The following is a 22,485-nucleotide window of genomic DNA, read 5'->3' on the forward strand; positions in this document are numbered from 1 at the left end:
TCTATCTATCTATCTATCTATCTATCTATCTATCTATCTATCTATCTGCATGTGTATCTATGTCTATATCTATGGAGATCTCTCTCTCTATATATATATATGTATGTATGATATTAGAACTCCTTATTCACTTCTGCACCTTTTCCCCCAAATAATGCAACTATTGATTGAGATGTTCAGGTTTTTCCAAATCTTTTTCCCCAAATATTCATAAAGCTACGTCATTTTACTTTTATTTTCATCAAAATGTACATTTTGTACAAAATTTTCAAATGTACAAATGTTCTTTATATACTTTATGTAAAGAATTCCAAAGGAACAAGCTAGACAGATCATTACAAACTGCCCATATATGTTATCTATAATACTTCTCCAGTAATTTACCTTAACCCACAGGGGATTAAATCTAACTATATTATGCAGATGGATGTGACTAATCACCCTCCCTTTGGTAAGTTATCAACCATACATGTTACAATACATTTTTTATCTTTTACTTTTGTTTCACTCCAGACAGGAGAAGAAGTAAATATTGTATTTAACCATATATTACAGTCTTTTACTTCAATGGGCCTTCCAAAAAATTGAAAACTTATAGTGCCCCTGATTACACTATCAAATTATTTCAATCTTCCTGTGATAATTTTCAAATAAAATTAATTACAGGCATCCCTTATAATCTTACTGGTCAAGCTACACTTGAGAGATGGAATAAAACTATTAAAACCTACTTACAAAAATAAAAAAGGGGGGACTTGGACTGATATGCCACAAAGGCACCTACCTACTACTTTATACACCCTAAAATAAAAAAAAAATCACTTATAATAAGTGTACACCAGCAGAAAAACAATTTGAACAAGTACACGCTCTCCAAATGAAGCTAATGTGGAGATATCCCCAAACAAAGATATGGGAAAGGCCTAACCTTTACTAATTTGGGGGAGAGGTTATGTTTGTATTTTACCAGAAGCTGTGGAATGACCAGGGTGGGTTCCCAAAAGAAATGTCATGGTGTGTACTGGAACTCACCCAGGAGATGAAAGAGCTCCAGCAGCAGAAGAAATCACAGAGACAGCACACGGGAATAAAGAAGAAGAGGTCTTCTAATGCAGCCACTACACAAAAAGCTGTGCCCACATGGGGTCAGATTGAATATTTATTATATCAAAAGCCAAAAAACTGAAACCTGTTACCACAGGATTTGTGTTTCTTGCTATGATCACTCTGATTTCAATACAAACTGTACTTGTTACATCCTGATTTAAGTCCTGAGACACATACTTCCATCATGTCAATTGTTTCATACATAACCTATAAATACATGTATTTGACCCCCTCAAGCCTTCCTTACTTCCACTAATGTAAATCATTTATAGATTATGGGAGTTAATACTACATTTTATTGGAATATAACCTGCTTTAACTATACTCTTAAACAGTGTATTAGTGTTTATGTTGTCATTGTACTGTTTGTTTAACCACCCTCATTTGCCATTTTTCTGACTACTTTAACTCATGCTTGGTATCAAATGTCAGGGGATGTACACTAAATATATTTTTTTGATTTCTTAAAAAAAGGGAGGGGAGGTTTGTTAGAATTCTTGTTACTAGACTCACTGCCTTAATGTTATTGATAATATCAACCACTGTGTCTAGATTTTTTCTACAAGGAGAAATCCAAACTTCACAATATGCTAATGAATTAGCAAAAAAAATGTTTCTCTAGCTTTTAAGACACAACAGGATATAGATAAGGATGTTTTGTATAAAATCAATTTATTAGAACAATCAGTATCATATTTAGGTGATGAGTTAGCAGCATTAAAAACTCAAATGTCACTTAGATGTGATTAGAGATATACTTATATTTGTGTAACTCCTTTACCATATAATAGGTCTCACTCTAATGTTTCTTGGGATAAAAAAAAATGTTCTTGATTGCTTGTTGCTTCACATGATTCAAATGCTACATTGGATATAAACACATTACAAAAATAACAGAAAACATCCAAAATAGTCCTCACTCTGGAATTGATCCAGAAAAAATAGCCAACACAATCTTAGAAGCTGTTAAAGGTGGATCACCACTCAATTTTGTTTTGCTGATTTTGTACCTTTTGCCTATTGGTATTATACTTTCAGGCTTATGTATCAGCCTTCCTTTTGTTCTCTGGTTGTCTTCACTTGTCACAAAAACCATTCTGACACAAATTTATGAATTTCAGCTACAAAACAAAAAAAAAAGGAGGGGAGATGTGGAAGGCCATGTTTGAAATATCATGGGGCCTTAAGGTCTGAGGAAACCCAGGGATCTAGCTCAGATGTAGGAGGGAGGAAGGACTCCTCTGATAAACAACCTGAAACTTTTCCCTCAAATAATTATGTAAAACTTGCACAGCAAAAAGTTTATCTTGTCCTCAGAGATAAACTAGAGGTGGAAAGGAAGTGATAACAAGCCAGCCTATTCTGAAAAAGTTGGTCTTGGGAAAGTACATTGGAGCACAGGCATACTGAGCAGAAAACAAGATATTCTTTAAACCTATAAACAAGTACTCTATATATACTCAGGAGAAATATCAATAAACTGGCATTGATCTCATCATGCTCACCTAGCCCAACTCTTGTTCACTGTCTGTCCTACAATGTTAGTTGCTGGCAGCAACCCATATGCTTTATCTGAAAACTAGACTTATAGTGCTCAATCAGGCGTCGTTTCCATGTTCCTTTGGTTGAATATAGACATGGGGAAGAGGAACACCTTTTAATGACTTCAAGGAATTGAAACTATTTACTCACCCCTTCTGAGTTCAGAAAGTCCCTAATCTTTCCTCCAATTAGAAATCAGATTGCTTAAATTTGTATCCTGACCTATTGATTTATTTTAATTAACTGATCATATTTTCTTGTTTTTAATGCATAACAATCTACCTTCCCCTGTATTTGGTGTTCAGTACTAAAGCTGAGGAGACCTTGTCTGGATTTGTTATGCTATTGGCATTAATTCCTTAATAAATCAATATGTGTTTCCTTAGTCATTTTATCTTTGATATACCCCAAGCCCCTCCTACATGCCACATTCTGTACTAAGTTGTAAGGATAAAAAAGAGGCAAAAGCCTGTCCCTAGCATCAAGGAAGAGATAGTTGGGTAGCTGAGTGGATAGAGCACTAGGTCTGGAGACAGGAACACTGGAGCTCAAATCTGGTCTCAGTTGCTAGTTGAATGACCACGGGCAAGTTATTTAACACCTGTTTGCTTTAATCTACTGGATAAGAAAATGGCAGACCACTCCAATATCTTTTACAAGAAAATCCCATTGACCACATTAACATGCTATATTCCACAGGGTCACAAAGTGCCACAAAGACACAACTGAATGGATCAACAACAATAATAATCATCAAGGAGCTTCCAGTCTAGTGGAGAAGGTAACATGCAATCAAATATATGAAAAGAATGATATATATGGGATGAATGAGAAATAATAAACAAAGAGAAAGCACTAGAATTAAGAGACATTTGGGAAGGCTCCTTTTAAAAGATGGAATTTTAGCCAGGGAGGTCAATAGTCAGAAAAGAGGACAGAGAGCATTCCAGGCTTGAGCGACAATGAGAGAAAATATCTGGAGCTGAGAGATGAAGTGTCTTGTTTGTGGAACAGCAAGAAGGCTGCCACTAGATTAAAGAATAACTGTCTAATCACAGATTTATAATACATTATTCATGTTTTTTTCCAGATCACTGGGCTAAAGTTTGAATATTCTACTATCTTTCATTTTTTGAAAAATAAGAAAATTTGTTTTTCTCCAGTATGTGGTCCCTTCTTTCATTCTCCAAGAGCTTTCAAAAATTACAATAAAGTTTCAGTGTTTGCATCTTCCAACTCTTTTTCTACTTGGGGATAAATTAATTTGGACCTAGAAACTTGAATACCTCAACCCCTAAAATTTCTCAGAGGTGTTTCAGTACTCTCTCACAACCTTTCTTTATCATAGTTTTCAATTTTCCATTAGTCATTTTTCCAGTCTTCTCTTGTTCAAAGATCATTCTCAGTGGCAGAGAAAGCAGAAGCAAAATGAGTATTGAACAGATTTGTTTTATGTATTATCTCCTCTTCCATCTCCCCCATCATTATAGCTTCATATCAAGCCATATAAGTTGAATAAATCAAGTCTATTTAGACTGGATAAGAAAGACTAGGGGTTGTGTAGGGGGCACTGTTGAGGGCTCTGAGGGGACTGCAATGGGCATGCTCTGAGGGGTCTGCATCCCATGGGTACGAATCCAGGCTGGGCCCACTATCTCAAGTTGACTCTCCACCCCCTGTTAGTCATCCCCTGTGCAAGGGAGGTTTGGAACATCCTGGCCATCCCTGAAACCCTGGCCACTTGACTGATATAGATAAAGTAGTGATGCATGTGATAAGAAATCAGGGAAGGGTCCCATGGCAGTAGCCTCTGGCAAAGTCGCAAGTTAGGTGCCTCATGTTGCAAACTAAATTAAGTTTCCCATGAGAAAGTATGACATAAGTGCTTTAGCTACAGTATATGAACCCAAACCCTCAGATGCTTAGTGGAGACTTGCTTAGCATGCAATAAATCTATGCTTCCAATCTCCACCTGGACCATGGACTCATTATTCATGTTCATGCTCTCAGGTTTCGCTTGGTGCTGTGAGTGTAGGCAACAGCATCGGAAGGGCATTTTTTATCTTCAAGTCGGCTTGCTAGTCATTTGAAAGAGGAATTAGGTTTGTTCAACTTTACTATTGAAAAGAGAACTGGGTGCAACAGATCAAAATTGAAGAGAGGTTTTATATAAAGAAAGATTTTATAACAGTTATCCCAAAGTTCAATGTCTTATCTGACGCAATAAGATAGTGCATTGGATTAAATTATGAACTTGGAGTCCAAATCTTTGAGTTTAAATTTAATCTCAGACACTTACTAGCTTTGTGATCCTAATCAATATATGTAATCTCCATCAACTTCAATTTCTTCAGTCATAAAATGAGGTTAATAATAGCACCTACCTTCCAAATGTGGCATTTAAAAAAAGGTCAAGAGACATAATTTCTAGGTAATTTAATCATTTTATTAATAATGGCAGAATGTTTATTATTAAAATGATGGTCATATGGCCATCTCTTTCTTAGACCAAAGACATTCATGGCAGTGGCCTCTTGGTTTATATACCCATTGGAAGAGGGGTGGCAATCAACTCTGATTAAAATTAATGATAGAATGAATATTATGATTGGCTAAACTTATTTAAATGAACTTTGATGAGTCATTTACTTCTAAGTTACTGCCAATCTTGGGCAATCTATTAAAATAAGTTATCCTCACCTAAACCTGTGTAGAACACAATGGCTTCCCCACCTGAGTGGGGTCTGAATTGAGGAGAAGGATCGATCAACCTTCAGACACTGTGGTCTTGACATGAGGATAAAAAAAATAGGGGGACATCTGAATCTCCACAAATCATTGCTTATTAATAACCATTTCTCTCACAAGCTTGTTGTGAGGGTCTAATGAGATAACTTGTAAAGTGCTTAGCACAGTGTCTGGCATGTGGTACACACTTAATGCTTGTTTCCTTCCTTCTTTGGTAATTGATTTCTCTTCAGTAAAAGTCTTTAGGTAAAACTTGGAACTTCAGTTGTTGGAAATGTTGTAGAGGGGATTCTCAGTATGTATTGTGCCATCTTGCCTTTGAGTTCCTTTCGACTGATTTTGCTTTGACTTTGCATTTGAGCCAAACTAGATGGCAAGCTGTTCTCTGAATATGATATGTTATCTTTTCCCAATAAGCTTTATGTAAACTGTCACCTATGTCCCTAATATTTTCCCTTGTCATATCTGCCCTTTAGACTTGCAGGGTTCCTTTCATGTATTTTCATCATAACCTCTATAAAGTTTTCCCTGATTTCCCCCCATTAAAAGAGTCATTATCTTTCTCAAATATACTGAGTACTTTGTATTTCTACTTTGCTCCCATTCTTTCCCAATAAGAATAATTAATTTTAATCCTGAACCATTTGGTTATTGATAATAATTTATAGTAGTCCCTTTTCTGTTAAAAAGATTAGCTTAGAAAACCGTCCTTCTTCTGCTAAAGAACATCAGAAACATTCAAGCTCTTCTCCAGGCATATGGCAGGAACTGACACAACTGGAAAACACAATTTTTGTTTAGGGTATAAAAAGAATTAAGTGTGAAGGAGTTCTCTCCCTCAGAGATAGAACTCCTGACCTTTGTTATTTCATTAGAGTTTGGGGTAACCTGGCTTATGAAGGAGAAAACTAGCCTACTGAGATTGATGGAGATCAAGCCACTTTTTAGCAAGAGAAGCTGGAGACTTTCTGGCACACCTCCTCATTAAATATTCATCAATCACAGTAAATTTTCCCTCATCAGGGGAGTTCCCAATCAGAAGGTACACACCTGATTCAAGGTATTTTCAGAGTCTCCTTTGGCATTTTGCGTTACAGAGAAAAACCACTGATCATTAATTTATTGATTATTGGCTAGTCTAGTCTAATTAATGAAGTAATTATTAAAATCTGGAAACATTTTTTCTCAGAATTTTTATTCATGACATCAATTTGTACTTTATATATGTCTTAATTTCTCTTCTCTCTTGTTTACTCAGTAGAATTAGAATGAGAAGTCCTGAGCAGAGGAAATGACATTAAAAAAATAATAATCATTGTACCATCAGCATCTAGCACCATCTCCCATCCTTTAGTAATTAAAAAGTATCTATTAAGGGTGGCTAGGTGGCACAGTGAGTAAGAGCACCGGCCCTCCAGTTGGGAGAACCTGGGATCTATTCCAGCCTCAGAAACTTAACACCCACACAAAAAAACTAGCCGTGTGACCTTGGGCAAGTTACTTAACCCCAACTGCCCTCCAAAAGGCAAAAAAAAAGTCCTTCAATCCCTTAATGTAGAAGCTGCTAGGTTTTGTGTTATCCTGATTTTGTTTACACAATGCTCAAATTGCTTCTTCCTGGCAGCTTGTAATATGTTCTCCTTGACCTGTGAACTCTGGAATTTGGCTATAATATTCCCAGGAGTTTTCTTTTTGGGATCTTTTTCAAGAAATTGATGAATTCTTTCAATTTCTATTTTCCCCTCTATTTCTAGAATATCAGGTCAATTTTATTTGATAATTTATTGAAAGGTGGTGTCTAGGCTATTTTTTTGATATTGGCTTTCAGTTAGTCCAATAAATTTTAAATTATCTCTCCTGGATCTATTTTCCAGGTGAATGCTTTTTCCAATGAGATATTTCACATTGTCTTCTATTTTTTAATTTGTTTGGATCTGTTTTATAAAATCTTGATTTCTCATAAAGTCATTAGTTTCCAATTGCTCCAACCTAATTTTGAAGGAATTATTCTCTTCAGTGAGTTTTTGAAATTCCTTTTCCACCTGGAAAATTTGGCCTTTTAAGGCATTCTCCTCATTGGCTTTTTCGCCTCTTTTGCCATTTGAGCTAATCTACTTTTTAAGGTGCTATTTTCTTCAATATTTTTTGGGTCTCCTTTAGCAGACTGTTGTCTCACTTTTCCCAATTTTCTTCATCATTCTCATTTTTCTTCTCAGGTTTTTCTCCACTTCTCTTACTTGATTTTCAAAATCCTACTTTAGCTTCTCCATGGCCTGTGACCAATTCATATTTTTCTTGCAAACTTTTGGTGCAGGAGTTCTGACTTTTTTGTCCTCCTCCAATTCCATGCATTGATCCTTTTTGTCCCCAAAAAAGAATTGTGTGGTCTGATTGTGCTTGCTCATATTGCCAGCCAATTACTTGACTTTTGAGCTCTTTGCCATCCAAAACTCTGCTTACAGAATGGAGATTTGTCCCAAATCACTGGGGTTTTCATAGCTGCTAGAACTATTAGTTGGTACTCTCTCTGCAGCCCCCACAAGCTCTGGCCCACTGGCCACAAACCCTAAGGCCCCACCCAAGAACACGATTCATATACAAGCAGGTTAAAGCAAGAATGATTACCCTCTGAATGGTCACTTGGTCCCCCTACAATTTGCAGGGCAGGAGATCTGGAAGCAGCCACATGGCAATGCATGCAGTTGCCACAACTCCACCACTTCTTGCCATTGGGGTAGGGACCAAACCATGTTCTTCTCTCCCCCTCTTTCTGACAGAGTTCCCCACTGACCTTTTACTTTGTCTTTGGAATTTATGGGTTTAGAAGTCTGGAAACCACCACAGCTGCCAGTCATTCATTTTCTTGAAGTCTGCTCTGGATGCTGCTGGTCAGGGTAGCCCTGGGGCTGGCACTGTGGCTCATAGTGGACTGAGCTCTGCTCCAAGCACTTTGTGATAGACCTTTCTTGTCAGCCTTCTAGGCTGCCTTCAGTGGAGATTTGTTTCTCTCTGTCTCTTTGTGGGTTCTGTAGTTTTAAAATTTGTTTAGAGTAATTTTTTTTTACAGCTCTTGGAAGTGGTTGGATCCAGAGCCAACACAAGTTTCTGCTTTTCCTCTGCCATCTTGGCTCCACCCCTAACTATATTCTTTTTATAGTGAAATCTTAAAGGATTTCTTTTTAAAAAATCAGTAATATCAAAAAAAATTTATTGTTCATTTTTAATTTTTTTTATTAGAGGAGTCCTATTGTGATACCTCATTGGCAGAGTGTAATCTCTGATTTCTTGCAGCAAGTTGGAAAGGCTAAGAGTAAAATTCCTAGTAAAAGACTGTTCCTGCTGTTTGAGGACTAATGACATTAAGTATAATGAGACTTATCATCTGAATGAACCAATATGACCAATAACACTAAGTATAATGAACCATCATTTGAACTGCTGACAATAACTCGCTGACAAATGGCAGGTTCTTTTCTCTTGGAAATCCATGAAACAAAGATATAAAGCAAATTTGCCCTTAGTTATATGTATCCCTTTTCTTTTCCTTCTTCACTTAATGTGGAATGATAAAAAAGGAGACAGAAGGTGCTGAGAATCAAATAGCTTTTAGGACATCTATAAATAAGAGATTTTACTATTGCTGACATTAAATTTGTCTAAAGTTCTCAGACTTGACATATGACTAGAGGAAATGAGCCACATCAATACTGATATTCTCAGTATAAATCAATCCAGAAGGGATAACTGAATGAAAGAACAGTTCACAAGGAAATTCTCCTTGGAGAAGAGGAAAAAGGAGTTGATTGATTTGGTTCCATATTGTGTTCAAAGGAAAAAAAAACATCAAAGGACACATGAAAGAAAATTTTTGAAATATAAAATTTCACCTAATATACTAATGCCTATGACAGTGAATGGAGAAGTAGAGAAATTCTGTGAAAAATGTAATTATATCATAGAATCTTTTAAAGCAGGCCAATATTGGTGTTTAACGGGTTCAAATCAAAGATGGGAGTATGAACAGATAATAATAAGCTCAATAATTTCACATATATTTGTCATGAATGTGTGTGTGTTAAGAATAATTTTGTCATTTCTTCCCCCTCCCCCCTTTCCCAAGGTACCTTTTTTCTCACCTATCCATTTCTTTTTTCATGATCCCATTGCATTCAACTCATTCCTGCATACTCCTTCAATATAGAATCCTTCTAAATGCCCTAATAACATTTTAATTTATCAGAAAATTATATATATATGTATATATATATATATATAATCTTCTGATTTAAAAAGGTAAATAGTTTAACCTTATTGAGTTCCTTATGATTTTTTTCATGTTTACTTTTTAAAGGTTCTTTTGAGACTCTTATTTGAAAATCAGTTTTTCTATTCAGCTCAGAAATTTTCACTACAAATATTTGAATCCTATATTTCATTAAACATTTCATTCAATTTTTCCCTTACAGGATTATAATCATTTTTTTCATAGTAGATTATTCTTTGTTGTAATCATAGGTCCTTTACCTCCCTGAGTATCATAATCCAAGAACTTGTAACACCAAGCACAAGCAACTTCCAGGTTCACATTACCAGCGTAGCAAACTCCATTTATTCAGTGACTGATTAAGAAAAAACATTCACAGAAAAGAGAAAATCAAAATAAAGGGTAACTCATTCATTTAATAAGTTCCAATTCAATCACAAAGTACTAAGGTCCAAATACTTAACCCCTGGACAGTACATTCATGTAGTCAATCACAAAGTCTTTTCTCTATTCAACTGGAGATTAGTTTCCAATCATGAACAAAGTACATTCATTTGGTCAGTCAAAAAGTATAAAAATCAAAAGTTTTCCACCCCTGGATCCAAACTGAATTGTAATTCCATCCATCACCACCAAGTACCATCTCAAAGGGGCAGTGGAGAGGACAAAGGCCATCTACCCCTAAGCCCCAACAAGGTTAAGATATCACAGCATTAGGGGAGTGGAGTCAAGATGGAGCAATAGGAGCAGGACTTTCATGTGGCTTCCACTTCCACTTTTTCCGATTGATGTAAAAAAATGCCTCTAGACATACCTAGGAGTTGCAGAACCCACAAAATGACAGAGAGAAGTTAACCTTCCTCTAAATACAGCCCAGCAGGCCAGCAGGAATGTGCCAGTGCAGCCCTCTGGGAGCAGAGCCCAGCCCCACGTGAGCTGGAATTTTTAGCCTCAGGGTGGCCTGACCAGCTGCCAGCTGTAGGGACTTCAGATCACCAGCATATGTGACAGTTTCCAGAATTATCAAGCCATACATGCCAAAGACAAAGTGAGAGGTCGGTGTAGATTTTGTGGGAACAGGGAGTTCTGGGATGCGATCCAGACTTTGCTCCTGTGGTGAGAAGCAGCTGAGGCTGTGTAGTCATGCTGCTTTAGAGCTCCTGGCCTGCAGATTGTAGGGGGACCAAGTGACCAGTCTGAGGGATAAGCGCTCTTGCTCTAACTTGCTTGGATCTGGATCACTGTCAAGGGTGGAGGTCCTGTGGTGCATGACTAGCTTGCAAGAGCATGTTGAGGCTTCAGAGAGGGCATTTAACTAATAGCTCCAGCAGCTGCAAAAACCCCAGCAATTGGGATAAAGCTCCTCTTTCTGGTAGCAGAGTTCTACTGTGGCAAAAGGCTCAAAAGTCAAGTAATTGTGTGGCAACATGAGCAAGCAAAGGAAGCAAAGCAAACAAAGCAATCCGACATTAGATTTCTATTTTGGGGACAAAAAATATCAAAGCATGGAACAGGAAGAAGACAACAAAGTCAGAACTCCTGCACCAAAAGCTTCAAAGAAAAATATGAGCTGGTCACAGGCCATAGAGGAGCTTAAAAAGGATTTTGAAAACCAAATAAGAGAAGTGGAGGAAAAATGGGAAGAGAAATGAAAATGATGCAGGAAAATTATGAAATGATGGTCAACAATCTGATTGAAGAAAATAACACCTTAAAAATAGAGTAACTCAGATGTCAAGAGTCTCAAAAAAGGCAATGAGGACAAGAATGCCTTAAAAAGCAGAATGTGCCAGATGGAAAAAGAATCTCAAAAGCTCACTGAAGAGAACCATTCCTTCAGAGTTAGACTGGAGGAAATGGAAGCTAGTGACTTTTTGAGATATCAAGACATTATTAAACAGATTGAAACAAATGAAAAAATAGAAGACAATGTGAAATATGAAATATCTCATTGGAAAAACCACTGACCTAGTAAATAGATCCAGGAGAGGTCATTTAAAAATTACTAGACTACCTGAAAGCCATGATCAAAAAATGAACCTAGAAATCATCCTTCAAGAAATTCTCAAGGAACATCGCCCTGATGTTTTAGAACCTGAGGACAAAATAGCGGCAGAAAGAATCCACAAATCACCTCCTGAAAAAGATACCCAAAAGAAAACTCCTAGGAACATTATAGACAGGTTCCAGAATCCCAATATCAAGGAGAAAATATTACAAGCAGCCAGGAAGAAACAATTTCTTTCTTTTTTTTTTTTTACCAATTTTTTTAAGCCACCTCATTGGATTACTTGGGCAGAAACAGATTATATTGTGCCCCACTGGGCTGTCCCCCCAATACAACATAATATTACACACTCTACCCTTGTAGAACATGCAGCCAGCTGCTATGGAATCTCCTCCCTTATTGGCAGCTGGGCCTCTAAAAAAAGGAAGGACTTTTCCTGCCAAAAGAACACTCTCCCTGATTCTGTCACTCATTGCCCAGAACAAGGGTAGAGAAATCCAGAAGAGGACAGGCACACAGACTGTGATTATCTTTTATCCCAAATCCCCAGGGACTGATGCCAGAGGCCAGACTGACTGGTGGCCAAAGGACAAAAATTTACATGTGGGGGGAAAAACCAAAAACAAAAAAAAGAAAAACATATAAAAAAAACTACCCTCCAACAATTTAAAAAAGTACTTGAATTTACAACTTAGTTTCCTATAATTTGGTGAAAACAACTTGGATTTTGCAAGGTACATTAGGAATATACTCCATGCTACATTGCAAAGAAACACACACACATCCATCCAGGTGAGGTCTTCATCAGAAGTCACCTTTGCTCAGTTGCCATTCCTCTGATGCACATTCTGTCTGCCTTTGTTGTTTGGAGACATACCACTTTTCAGAGGAGCAGACCCTCCATCCTCATCACATGGGGCTCAGCTTCTGGAAAATCATCTGGCTTTCTCCTCTTTTCATAGATGAAGTTGATGGTGACCAGGACCAGTACCTCTGCCACAATGCCCAGGAATGGCCAGAGGGCAGCCAGATGGCTGTGGACGTTCACAATGATCTCAGCAGAATCTGAGCCCTCAGAATTAGAGCCTTTGCAGATGTATTTTCCAGGATCCTTCTCCAAATCTGCTTCTTGAATAAGCAGCTCTGTTTTTTCAGGGGTCCCTGTTATGAAGTACCTCCCTTCACTGCCATTTACAATGCTTGTATTATTCTCAAGCTCATATTGTCTGTACCAACTCCACTGTTTGATAGAGGGATATGAATGACTCTTACATGTAAGAATTATCGAGTCTCCCTCATTCCCATGTTCTGACTTCTTGTTAGCCGTAACTAACTAACCCATAAAAGGGGGGCCTTTTACTTGTACATGAGCCTTTCCTGTAAGTTCTGGAAGAAAAATACATTGATACTCACCGGATCTATCATCTGTCAAAACCTCATATTCTGTGACTGTACTATCCGATGTATCATCTTTCAAAACCTTGCCACCCTTCAGCCAACGATGACCCTGAATTTGAGTTGAAGCTTGATTCAGTTTACAAGTCAGGAGTGTTTTATGGCCAGAAACACCTATAGCCATCAAGATGGTGCTTCCAGTTCCGGAGGTGGACCGAGGGCAGGGGAGCATGGCCGCCAGCAGCCACAGCAGTAGGACCCCCATGTCGCGGCATCGCTGTCCCGAAGTCTTTGAGTGGCCGGCTGGCACTTCATTCTCTAGCTCGCTCGGTCACTCGATCATGAAGAAACAATTTCAATATTGTGGAAACACAATCAGGATAACATAGAATCTGGTAGCTTCCACACTGAGGTATTGAAGTGATTGGAATATGATATTCCTGAGGTCAAAGGAGCTGGGATTAAAACCAAGAATCACCTACCAGCAAAATTGAATATCATGTTTCAGGGGAAATATGGTAATTCAATGGAATAGAGGACTTTGAAGCATTCTTGATGAAAAAAACAGAGTTGTATAGAATATTTGACATTTAGATACAAGAAGCAAGAGAAGCATGAGAAGGTAAACAGGGAAAAGAAATCATAAGGAACTTATCTAAGTTGAACTATTTACATTCCTTCATGGAAAAATGATAAAAGTAACTTACGAAAGTTTTCTAACTATGAGAATAGTTGAAAGGAATATATATATATATATGTGTGTGTGTGTGTGTGTGTGTGTGTATACACACATACAAAAATATATCTACATAGGAGGGTTTATGGGTGTATGAATAACTATGTGAGTGTATGTATTTATGTGTACAGGTATACATAGACAGCACAGGAACAATTGAATAGGAAGGGATGATACTTAAAAAGTAAAATTAAGAAGTGAGAGAGGAATATAATGAGAGGAGATGGCGAGAGACAGAATGAGGCAAATTAGCTCATATAGAAGAGGCAAGGGAAAACTGTTACAATGGAGGGGAAGAACATGAAGGCAAAAGGGAAGGAGTCAATCTTTTTCTCAATGAATTGGGTTTAGAGAGGAAATGACATACACATTCAATAGAGTATCTCACCCCACAGGAGAGTAGGGAGGGGGGAGAGGATGAGAGGGGGAATAATGGAAGGGAGGGCAGGCTGGGGGAAGAGGGAAGTTGGAAGCACCCACTTTTGAAAAGGGACAGGGTAAAAGTAGAGATTAGAACAAGTGGAAGGTGGGATAGGATGGAGGGAAATAAAGTTAATCTTTCATAATATATCCACTATAGAAATGTTTTGCTTAGCTACACATGTACATCCTCTATTGAATTGCTTATCTTCCCATTAAGGATGGGTGACAAGGGAGGAAAGAAAAGAATCTGGTATTCAAAGTTTTAAAATCAAATGTTTAATACATACACACACACACACAGTGTGTGTGTGTGTGTGTGTGTGTGTGTATACTCTTATTACTATTACTTTACATGCAACTGGGAAATGAGGTAATCAGGCACTGGGGCATAGAGGTCCGCAGTGCCCTACTGGAAAGTTGGAGGGGGGATGGGTGAATTTATGGGAGAAAGCATATTGGGGGAGGGGATATTCAGTGGGATCAGTATTTTGGGGTGGTGGGTAGGGGAAAATGGGGGAAAATTTACAACTCAAAATCTTGTGGAAATGAATGATGTAAACTAAAAATAAAAAAGAGAGAAAAAAAGATATCACAGCACTAAATACCCAAGGAGAGCTCTTTTCTTCAATTTGTCCCAAGGCAAGTTCTCAGCAATCTCTGTTTCTGTGGAGACAAAGCTTAACAAAGCCACAATATACATTTCCAGCATCCTCATCAATTCACTCTGCTTGCAGAACAGTCTCAAGACCCCTGAAAAAATCAGCAAGACCGTCCTCAAGGATATCTGTAAACATACAACAAGAAAATCCTCCTTCAGGGCTTCTGAACCAACAGGAATGTTCCAGGACCTTTGCAACAACAGCACTGTCATTTGCTAGTAGACAAATCTGGCAAAGTAACATCAAATCAGAGAGAAAAAAAAAACAAAACAACAACCCGACATCACAGTCATGCCTTCTCAGTTCTTGGCAGCTCTGGATGGCAGTTCTTAAAAGTTTTGGGAAGCTCCAACTGGCCCTCAGCCATGTGGGTGGCTTCAGCTGGCAATTCTCTCTCTCTCTCTCTCTCTCTCTCTCTCTCTCTCTGTCTCTGTCTCTCTGTGCCTCCACAATGCTATTCCTGAAAAATTCTTCTGGCCTCTTTCTAAATCCATGGTACCAGCTTCTTCTAATTCAGCACCCTCTCTTCATGTTAACAAGTCCATCCCACAAATGGGATTCACAAGCTCTGTGTTTTAACACTTAACCTGAAAACCAAGCCCATGGAAAGGGATCCTTAAATTCCATTACCATTACAGACCTCTATGCTAAGTCTTGTCTAATCCTGATTTTGGCTCCATTGTATTGAATGATTTCTTTCAGGCTGCTTGAAATATTTTCTCTTTGACCTGGGAGATCTTGAATTTGTGTATAATATTCCTAGAAATTTTAATTTTGGGTTCTCTTTCAGTAGGGGATTGGTGGATTCTTTAATTTGTATTTTACCTTCTGGTTATAAGATATTAGAACAATTTTCCTAATAATTTCTTGAAATATAATATCTAAGCTCTTTCTTTGATCAAGTCCTTTGGGGAATGTAATATATATATATATATATATAATTTGCTTTTTGGAGAGCAGTTGGGGTTAAGTGATTTGCCCAAGGTCACATGGCTAGTATTTTGTGTGTAAGTGCCTGAGGCTGGATTTGAACTCAGGTCCTCCTGACTCCCAGGCCAGTGCTCTATTCACTGTGCCACCTAGGTGCATCAGATGTAATAATTCTTAAATTGCTTCTCCTTGAACTCTTTTCCAGGTCTATTGTTTTTCCCATGAGGCATTTTGCATTTTCTTCTAGTTTTTCATTCTTTTGAATTTGCTTTGTTGTTTTTTTATATCTCATGAAGTCAAATGCTTCCACTTAGCCAGTTTTACTTTTTAATGGATTATTTCCTTCCACAAGCTTTTATAACGGTTTTTACATCTGCCCAGTTTGCTTTTTATGGATTTATATCCATCAGTGAATTTTGTGTGCCTCTTTTTCCTCTTAGCCAATTCTGTTTTTTTAAGTACTATTTTCTTCAGTATTTTGCACCTTTTTTTTTTTACCAAACACTTCTCTTTTCATATTTTTTTCTTTGCTTTTCTTTCTTTTCCTATTTTTTCTCTACCACTTTTATTTTATTTTGAAAATCATTTTTAGCACTTCCAGGAATTCTTATTGGTCTTATGTGTCTCTTTTGAGTTTGCATCTTAATCTTGCCTATCAACATAGTAGAATTTTAAGGTCAAGTTTTTTTTTTTTTCTTGCTCCTTTCCTTACTTCACTTGTTAATTTGGAACTTTATGTTAATATTGGAGTCTGTTTCTAGCTTGAATGGTGGTGGGAGCTGCTTCAAGTGTTTGGCTTCTTTACACTGTTTTCCACAAAGTTTTCAGAGCTGCTTCTGGAGGCTGGAAGTTTTTTTGTGTTTCCAAGGCATTGTTATCTGGGGAAAGATATGGTCACTGATCTCTCATCTACATTCTCTCTCTTACCCAGGAAGGGCTCCTGATGCATTGGGATCACCAACTATGCTGGGGTTCAGGATTCTTGATTCCTTGGAGTTGAAAATGATATTATTGGGGCGGCCAGGTAGCACAGCAAATAAGAGCACTGGCTCCAGTGTTGAGAAGACCTGGAGATCGAATCCCGGGCTCAGACACTTAGCACCCACCCAGAAACACCTGGCCGTGTAACCTTGAGCAAGTTACTTAACCCCGATTGCTTACAAAAAAAAAAAAAAAAAAGAAAATTATATTATCCCTTGGGGCTTCCACTCCCTTTTCACTGAAAGTGTTCCTCTCTGCCCTTGAACTAGATGTGTGTAGGCAGTGGAGATGCCAAACTGTGCTAGCCCAGTGGTACCCTGTAGTCTCTTTCTTACCAGTTGCCAAATCCCTTTACCATCTCTGGATTGAGAACGCTGAAAGCTGTTGTTGCCTTTGTCACCAATACCTAGATATATCACAGGTTTATTATCTACATGGACTCTAGACCAGCCTCTTCCCTGTGTCACAGATAGCTCTCTCTCTGTGTCTCTCTCTCTCTCTCTCTGTCTCTTTGTCTCTCTTTTCCTCCTATGTTTTATTAGGTTGGAAAAATGTCTTACTCTGATCTTTTATGACCTCTGAAATTGTAGAATTTCATTTGAGTAATTATTTTATGGTGGTTTGTAGGGGGATGTTGGGAGAACATAGTTCAGTGACTTCTCCACACCACCATTTTGGCTCCATCTCCTTGGTATTACTTTAAAGAGGAGGCAATAAATTAGACACTGGTAACTATTTACCCTTCTGTCTACTTTCTAATTTATACAATATCCCCATGTATTTTGGAGACAAATGAGAGAAAATATTTAGTCAATAGTTAAGTTTTTGTAGCTTCATTTTCCTAAATCATCATAAGGCCTAATGTCCTCTTCCTTAGATAAATACATTAAGTTTAAGTAAAGTGCTATTTTCTATTATCAATACTTAAATAGTATCCTATACCACATGGATAATATAATGGCCACCATATTTCTGTTTCCAGGGGACACAGAGGAAGAGGAAATGAATTTAGATGCTAGCAGAAGATTATTATTAGGGATAACATTACCCTCTATACTGCTAGCGGGAACTGAATAACTCTGAGGTAGATATTTTGTGATGTATACCAGATATGTGCTTATATTTATAGAAAAAGCCCAGAGATAGCTATGTAAGAATCCAAGAGAATGTCCAGGAAAAGTTCCATCTTGCCCTCTGTTCCCCTATGTGTGAACTCTTAAAAAAAATACTGTCCTCATGCATTCATATATAAACAAAGGAGAAAATGGCACTTTTCTACAGATATAAATATATTTTGTGCTTTTTAATATTGATCTTTTCTCCTTGCTTCCATTAAGTTTAGAATGGAACATGCCCAACTCTCCTTTTTGGAGCCTACCACCATATATCTGTCATGACTAGGTGGTATAGTAAATAGAGTTGTGGACAAACTTGGAGTCAAGAAGATATGAATTTAAATTTATCCACAGACACTTACTAGCTTGTGATCCTGGACAAGTCATGATCTGTTTGCTTCAGTTTCCTCAACTATAAAATGGATATAATTACAGAACTTGCCACATAGTGTTAAGTCCAAATGAAGTAACTTGTGTAAAGAGCTTAAGAAATCTTAAAACACTTTGTAAACATTAATTACCATAATTATTGTTATTAGATGGACTAACTTCCTAGCTTCAATGTACAACTACATAGGCATTAATAGTTCATAGACTCCTGGCCTTGGAGTGCTTTATAAGAGAACAATTAATTCAAGTGATTTTTCCTCCTTTGTCTGGATAACAAAAGGCCTAAGAGGTTTGCAATGTTCATAAAAGAAATTATCCTTTTCTGTAGAGCTAAGCAGATCTCCTTAAAGGATATAGTAAAATTAAAATTATGCAAAGTGAGTGAAAATTGTATTAACCAAAACAATTTCAATTAACTGCTTCTATTCCACCTCCACCCCAAGGAACCATTACCTGAATTTGTTCTATCTAATTAATATTGCTATCCAAATCACATAGAATGCCAGACAGGGAGTGTTTCCATACTCTCTCTCTGGCATTCTATGTGATTTTTTTTTTATTTCAGTTTCCTCATCTGTAGGGAAATAGCAGTATCATGGAATCATAGAGTTAGAACTGGAAAGGTCCTTTAAGATTATTTTGTACATCCCTGTTTTACAGATGAGGAAGTTGCTGTTCAGTAGTTTATTTTTTGTTTTGTCTGTCTTGTTGTGATCCCATTTCAGGTATTCTTGGCAAAGATACCCGAGTGTTTTGCCATTCCCTTCTGCAGTTCCTTTTATAGATGAAAAAACTGAGACAAACCTAGTTAAGTGACTTGCCCAGGGTCACATAACTAGTAAGTATCTGAGGCCAGATTTGAACTCATGAAGGTAAGTCTTCCTGACTCCAGGCCTGATTTATCCACGGTGCTAGCACCTGCCTGCCATGAATGAGGAAACTTGAATCCCAAATGACTTGCCCAAGGTAGTAGATGGAAGAACCCAGAATCACAGAGATTCTACCTCCATCTCCATCTCCATCACCCTTTCCACTGTACTGGACAGAGTAATAGACAGAGACAGAAACATCAGCACTCAGCCAGGCTGTAGAGAGCTGTGAAATAAGGATAATAATAGCTGTCATTTCGTAATTCAAATGATTTCTAGGAATTAAATGAGAAAAACGCTATAAAGACTTTCACAAACTTGAAAGCATTACAGGAAGGTTGGTATCCTCACAACTGAGTATCTGTAAAAAATGAGATTGGCCCTAGAAAAGCTTAGAGATCCCTTCTAACTAATATTTGAGGATTCCATGAATCTGGGCAGATCATAGATCAGAAACTAGAAGGAACCTCTAGGGCCACTAAGTCTGTTTTACAAATGAGCAAGCTATGACATAGCTAAGTAGCCCAGTGGATAGGGGGCTGAGCCTGAAGTCAGGAAGTCTTGAGTTCAAGTCCAGCCTCAGATACTTACTAGCTACGTGACCCTGTGGAAGTCTTTTAACTCTATGTGCCTTGGTTTCTTCAGCTATAAAAGGAGCTGGAGAAATATCATTTCTGTAGAACTTTAAAATAGTGTTGTCAAAAGCTGGAGCCCTTAATCCATACATAAGGATCCCTGTGGGTTACATAATGACATTTTAAAATGTAATATTACCCATGATTATTTTTTCATTTTTATTTATTTTCTTAAATATTTCCCAAATAAATTTTCATCTGGTTGACATAACACTGAGGGGGTGTTGTGGGGCAGGGCTGACATCTCTGCTTTAAAATTTGTAATGCTTTTACATTGATTATCTCATTTAAGAGATCTGAATTCTATCTGCCTGTAGCATCAAGCACCCCAGCGTTCCCAGGGTGGCTGCTAGCACAGGTTCTTGGATCTGCTTTGGTAAAGGAAAGCAACTCAAAATGGGTTAACAAGCTTACTTTAATCAGTCAGACATATATCGTTTACCTTGTTCAGGGGAAAAGGTCAGCACCCCGAACTTCAAAGTACACAGACAGAATTATCAAGACAGAAAGAGATCTAGTAGACAGATTTCAAACTGTCCAACCATTACATCCATACCCAGTCAACATCTGGGTTTCAACATCTGGGTTTTTTCAAAGCCGGGGAGCTCAGGACAACGGCTTCCCAGAATCCATATCAAATCACAGAACACTTGTCAAAGTGAGCCCCCAAAACAAAGCTATACATCAGGGCTTATATAGCCTTCTCTTGGCTCAGAGAATGTAACAACCTTATTGACCCACTGGCCAATCAAGAAGTATCTACTGAAAAACAAGCCTCCCACCCCAGGCTCCAGGTGCACTTTAGCCTAGGGGCAGGGAAGATCTTTAAATTTGCATTTCCATTACACTGCCCCACTTTCCTTATCTTTAAAATAGGAATCACACTAGCCTCTACTTGCCAGTGTTGTTATAAGAATAAAAATGAAATAATATTTTTAAAACACTACAAACCTATAAACATGCTACCTACTATTATTGTCATTATCATAAATATTGTTAGATAAACTGAGACATAAATATATAAAACTGATCTTTTAGATTGCTTATACAGAACTGCTGGCCAATGTGGTGTTTAAAACATAGGTCTTCACACCAATATCTATAATGAGAATACAATTTAGTAGGAGCAAATATACATTTTTGCTGTTTGAACTTTTCTTTGATTTAATGGTCTCACCACCCAGGGCTTTATATTACTAGACTCTATAGGAAAAATCTAGCTCCTCCTATGGGTCTATCCTCAGTTTAAGCACAATGTTTACAAAGCAATAACTTTTGCTAATGAATTGCTCTGAAAGTGCTTTGTCTCACCTTTGAATCAGTCAGGTGACTACTTAAGAAAGTGAAAAGAGGATTTACCTTAGAGCCTGGTGGAGCTCAGTTCAAATCTTATTTCTTTAAGCATGTTAATTGTGTCATCCTAGGCAAGCCATTTTCTTAGTGCTTTAGGGAATTTTCTAAGATTACAAGCAACAGAGAATGTGCTCATCTAATATTAATAAAAGGAATTTCCTCACCTAGGAATTCCCTTACCAGAGAAATCAGAGATACAATACTTATCACTAAGCAGCTCTTCATAACAAAACTGAGGCTTGACTAAGCATAGTTCCACAGGCAGCTCCTTTTTCAGTCATAATGTATCTCTAAAGAACTTTGGAATGGATTGTGTGACATGGGAGACACTGACAAAGGACCTCACACCATCACATGCCTGCATCAATGAAGACACTATGCTCTACGAGCGAAGCAAAGTTGCACTCGCTCAAAAGATGTTCCAATTTAGAGACCTCTCCACTACAAATGTTCACACAGACTGTCTGCACCTGACACATGGTAGAGCCTTCAGAGATTGTATTGGTCTGATCAGCCACAGTCAGACAGACTGCGCCTTGACTGCAATATAGTGATGTTATTTTGGATCTCTTTGAGAACAGAGGACAAAAACCAACCGTCTAAATATTTCCTTTTTAAGGAAAACATTTTGTTAGAAAATCAGGAAATCTTTAATTCCATTTTTTAAGGTTTCCACAATTTCTGGGTCAGTACACTGACTTGTATGTCTTTTCAGTGCTTTTGAAAGCCATCTGAACTACTCAATCTGAGACTGAATTTAAGAAATAATACCCCACCTATGGAATCCCACTTTAGAAGCATGAAGAGGCGTGGTTTGTTTTTGAGGAGGTCAGTTTTGCTTTTGTTGTCCTCATCACGTAATTTATTCTCTATTTTCTGTCCACCTTGAAAGTCATTTTATCAGCGTTTATCAATGACTTCTTGCTTCCCCTTTTTGGCTCTTATCATGTGGGCAAACTCTGTCAGGGAACGCATTTTTTGTTACAAATTTTGAGCTGTTTTCTTTCATGCTGCATGTTGTTTCTAAAACATGCTTTTCTCCTGTGTTTGTTAGTCAAACATCCGCAACTTCTTCAAAGTCCTCCCCAAAAGTCCTAGGCTTTCACAAAGCTTTCTGCCATTAAATGAAAGTAAGGTACTTCTAGTTTCTGTTGAGCCTTTATTCATAGGCCAAAACTCACCGCATTTAAATTCTTTGATGTCTCTCTCTGTTCCAGTTCTTGGATGCTTTAATGTCTTTCTTCTGATTTTTTTTTTATTTCAATAGATATAAAAGTCTTCCTGGCAATATACATTTAAATTTATACTTTTAAATTATAAAATTTTGATT

The 22,485-nt window shown here is 37.6% G+C and overlaps 1 long non-coding RNA gene and 1 pseudogene across 1 annotated transcript in view; both read right to left on the minus strand.

Moving 5' to 3' along the window:
* Positions 1-22,485, minus strand: part of LOC138169992 (uncharacterized) — a 713,900-nt gene that overhangs the window by 648,684 nt on the left and 42,731 nt on the right. The window lies entirely within an intron of this gene.
* Positions 11,997-13,329, minus strand: LOC138169990 (basigin pseudogene; annotated as a pseudogene).

This window comes from Petaurus breviceps, unplaced genomic scaffold, assembly GCF_028583685.1.
Source record: "Petaurus breviceps papuanus isolate PSGF00001 unplaced genomic scaffold, PetGlider_PUasm1.0 38, whole genome shotgun sequence".
NCBI lineage: Eukaryota > Metazoa > Chordata > Mammalia > Diprotodontia > Petauridae > Petaurus > Petaurus breviceps.